The sequence below is a fragment of the Phyllobates terribilis genome, unplaced genomic scaffold (assembly GCF_046119375.1).
Source record: "Phyllobates terribilis strain yellow unplaced genomic scaffold, ASM4611937v1 Scaffold_4594__1_contigs__length_59100, whole genome shotgun sequence".
Taxonomy (NCBI): Eukaryota; Metazoa; Chordata; class Amphibia; order Anura; family Dendrobatidae; genus Phyllobates; species Phyllobates terribilis.
In genome coordinates this window covers 10,249-14,747 of record NW_027367345.1, presented here as the reverse complement: position 1 = coordinate 14,747, position 4,499 = coordinate 10,249, and the positions used below count along the sequence as shown (strand labels likewise).

The 4,499-nt window shown below is 38.9% G+C and overlaps 1 pseudogene; it reads left to right on the top strand.

Annotated features, from left to right (window-relative positions):
* The first annotated feature begins 493 nt into the window (after positions 1–493).
* LOC141249474 (uncharacterized) lies at positions 494–3,761 on the top strand (annotated as a pseudogene).
* The last annotated feature ends 738 nt before the right edge of the window (positions 3,762–4,499 follow it).

The following is a 4,499-nucleotide window of genomic DNA, read 5'->3' as shown; positions in this document are numbered from 1 at the left end:
ATATGAAAAATATACCACTAATTCATATACTATCTTTCATCCTAGTCAAATCTAAACAACTAATACTAACAACTTGTGCATTTAAATGTTTAAATCTATCCCGAATTTGTGTATTTTTTGTGTTTATAGCTTGTGCCTTGAAGGTGTTTGATGAAATGCCCCAATGACAATATGAAAAGTATACACCTAATTCATATACTATTTTTTTTTGTTATAGCTTGTGCATTGAAGGAGTTTATTGAGGCGTTGTCTTGACGATCAATATTGGATCAAGGTAATACTTCTACCCTAATTTCTTAGGCCCTTGGTGGGATAGATTTCATAATTTAGGCCCTTGGCGGGATAGTTGAGTTTGTATTTTTTCTTGCTTAGTTGCGTATTATTATCTATTAAATTAGGCCCTTGACAGGATAGAATTCATAATTTAGGCCCTTGGCGGGATAGTTATTAGAAATGATATTAAATCTTCCTCTTTTTGCAATTATTACTAGAAATGAGTCGTCCTTGGATGTACGGTGACCATACTACGACACAATACTTGAGTGGGGTTGAGGAGGTTATTAGATGTGCTTTAGCACACCAACGTAGTTCGAAAGAAGAAAAAATCTATTGCCCTTGCCGTGACTGTAAGAATATAAGGCGGTTAGATGATATTGATGAGATTGAGGATCATTTATTTCGTCGTAGTTTCAAAGAAGATTATCATGTTTGGTTTTGGCATGGTGAGAAAATACCTGATCGTCCAAGTTCTAGTGTCAATGAGTTTGATGTTCGGGTAGACACTGATGATAGTGATGATGATATTGCTGAGAATAATGAGATGGATGATGATGATGACCAAGAAGATGATGAAATAAATGGGATGATGGATGGGGTGAGAGATCACTTGAACGAACGACCTCAGATGTTCGAACAGGTATCAAAGGCTGCAGAGACTCCCTTGTATCCTGGGTGTACAAAATTTAGCAAGTTAGAGGCTGTGTCAGTACTTTACAACTTGAAATGTGCTTCTGGTTGGACTGATGGAAGTTTCAACACCTTATTGGAATGGTTAGGTGAATTTTTACCAGAAGGCAATGAGATGCCTATCTCTACTTATTACGCCAGAAAATTGATGTGTCCCTTAGGCTTAGATGTAGTCAAGATAGATGCTTGCCCAAATGATTGTATGCTTTACAGAAATGAACATGAAAAATCTGATGAGTGTCCAAAGTGCGGTGCATCTCGTTACAAGCGTAAAGGGGTAAATTCGGCTAAGAGGGGCCCAGCAGCTAAAGTTATGTGGTATCTTCCAATAATACCTAGGTTTCAGCGTTTGTTTTCGATAAAGAAGGAAGCCAAAAATCTGAGATGGCATGCGGAAGGGAGAAAGAAAGATGGACAGCTTAGACATCCTGCTGATTCTCCTCAATGGAGAAATATTGATAAGAAATATTCTGAATTTGGTGATGAGGTTAGGAATCTGAGACTTGCTTTATGTACAGATGGTGTGAGTCCGTATGGTACTCTAAGCAGCCAACATAGCACCTGGCCGGTTCTTCTAGCGATTTATAATCTTCCTCCATGGTTGTGTATGAAGCGCAAGTATATCATGTTATCACTCCTCATCTCCGGGCCTAAGCAACCTGGGAATGACATAGATGTGTATCTTGCTCCACTTGTTGATGATTTGAAATTATTGTGGAATGAAGGTGTCCCAATGTTCGATGCATACACCAACTCAAACTTTACCTTGCGAGCTATGGTTTTTTGTACCATAAATGATTTTCCGGCATATGGAAACTTGTCTGGGTACAAAACCAAAGGAGAACAAGCATGCCCTGTATGTGAAGAGGATATGAAACCCGCCTACTTGAGAAATTACAGGAAAAATGTGTATCTAGATTACCGGAAGTTCCTTAGTCGATATCACCCTTACCGTAAAAAGAAGAAGGAGTTCAATGGGTACACCGAGGAAGGAGTAGCTCGTACACCTTTGACAGGATCACAGGTTTATGAACGGATTAAAAATGTTGACACTAAATATGGCAAGTGCTTCAAGTCCAAATCTAAAAAGGGTGTTTTATGGAAGAAAGTGTCTATACTATGGGATCTTCCTTATTGGAAAGATTTGTCGGTTAGGCATTGTCTCGATGTGATGCACATTGAAAAGAATGTTTGTGATGCCATAATTGGGACTTTGCTAAATATACCCGGAAAGACGAAAGACAATCAGAACGTTCGTTTTGATATGAAGGAGAGGAATATTCGACCAGATTTGTGGCCGGTAGTAAAACCGGATGGTAAAAGGACTTTTCTGCCTCCGGCCTGTTACACAATGTCAAGAAAGGAGAAAAAGGTGTTTTGTGAGTGCTTACATGGCATTAAGGTTCCATCGGGGTATTCGTCAAATGTAAAACGTCTAGTTTCTCTTTCGGACCTTCGGTTGATTGGTATGAAGTCTCATGATTGTCATGTATTGCTTAATGTTTTCTTACCGATAGCACTTCGTGGGATATTGCCGAAACACGTGAGACATGTTATAACAAAACTGTGCGTCTTTTTCAGTTCGATATGTGCTAAGGTTATTGATCCGGAAAAATTGGATGCTCTCCACGTTGATATTGTCGAAACTTTGTGTCGATTTGAAATGTACTTTCCGCCGTCTTTCTTTGATATAATGGTGCACTTAATTGTTCATTTGGTTCGAGAAATCAAGTTATGTGGTCCGGTATATTTAAGATGGATGTATCCTTTTGAGAGATTTTTTGGCAGTTTAAAGGACAAAGTAAAGAATCGGGCGAATCCAGAGGGTAGTATCATTCGTGGAGTCCTTCATGAAGAGATATCTCAATACGCAGCTGAGTTTTTGTCAAGGCTTCATCCAATAGGTCTTCCAAAATCTCGTCATACAGGGAGGCTTGAAGGAGAGGGAGTAATTGGTAAAAAAAGTAATATCTCCTCCATCTGAAAGGAAGAATAAGGCACATCTTTGTGTGTTGCAGCATCTTACAGAGGTGAATCCTTACATAGAAAAGCATTACACTGAATTGCAGCACAAGAATCCAAAATTGAATGAAAGAGCTTTGATGCGGGAACATAATCGGACATTTGTTGATTGGTTTAAGAAGGAAGTAGCTGAGGAACTTAGGAAAGAACATGACGTTTCTGATACGGTCAAGTGGTTATCTCGGGGTCCTCGACTATGTGTTCGGTCTTACGAAGGATATGATATCAATGGGTTCACATTCTACACTAGAAGGCAAGATGAAAAGAGTGTGGTGCAGAATAGTGGAGTGAAGGTTATTGCATCATCTAGGGTCTATGCGAGCGCTAAGGACAAAAGACCGGTTGATGCAACACAATCATATTATGGTGTTATCGAAGAAATTTGGGAGCTTGATTAGAACAATTTTACAATCCCTGTTTTCCGGTGCAAGTGGGTCAACAACCCTAACGGGGTGAAGCAAGATGAAATTTATCCGGGTTTGACATTGGTAAACTTTGACCGATTAAGTGATAGTGACGAGCCATTCATCCTAGCATCACAAGCTAAGCAGATTTTTTATGTGGTAGACAATGTTGATCCTAGATGGCGTGCAGTTGCCCAAGGTAAAAGACATATTCTTGGTATTGATGATGTTGTGGATGAAGATGAGTATGACGATACACCCTTGTTATCAACTGTTGTTCAACCATTACCCGAGGAGGAAGATATAAATAATACTAATCATATCCGTACAGATCATAGGGAGGGAACATGGGTTACAAACCACGAATGAATAAGATGAGGTGGAATCATATACTAACCATTAGCCTGTTTTTTTATATCTACTCATGAAATCATGATCTAATTATATTTTTTTACTTTGTTGCAGGAATTCTTGCCTAGGATGGCTGATGAAAGAGAAAATGCTATTTGTCCTATTCATGGTGATCCCGAATCACAAGGTGTTAGCGCAACTACACAGATTCATAAAGGGCGTGGTCCGTCAAAAGGTGTTCAAGTAAAACAGCCTATGCACCTTGAGTATAATGCGTTTAATGTCCCAGATGGCCAATGGTCAAAACAATATAGAAAGCAAGTTGGGAGTTGTGCTCAAAGAATAAATATTAACGAGAAAGAATATCGAAAGATAGATGAGCAGACGAGGCGAGGGTTTTGGGAGGAGACCAAGGTATAATGTCTTTTTAAATTACACCTTGAATATATACTGTATTCACTATCATTAACTTATTGTACAAATTCACAGCTTATGTTCCACATCATTGATGATGTGGCTAAATCAAGGGGAAAATATTTCCATTCACGTGTGGCAAAACGCTTTAGAGATTTTAAGAGAAAGTTGGTAGCTCGATGGATAACTAAGACGTTCAAGCCGTCGAAGTATCCTACAAACAAGATGCCTTGGGATGTCTACCACCATATTTCAGAGGTTGATTGGTTAGCTTTTGTTCAAGAATATCACAAGCCAGAGTCATTGGTAATAATGTTATTTCCTTTTAGTGCTACTTCGTTA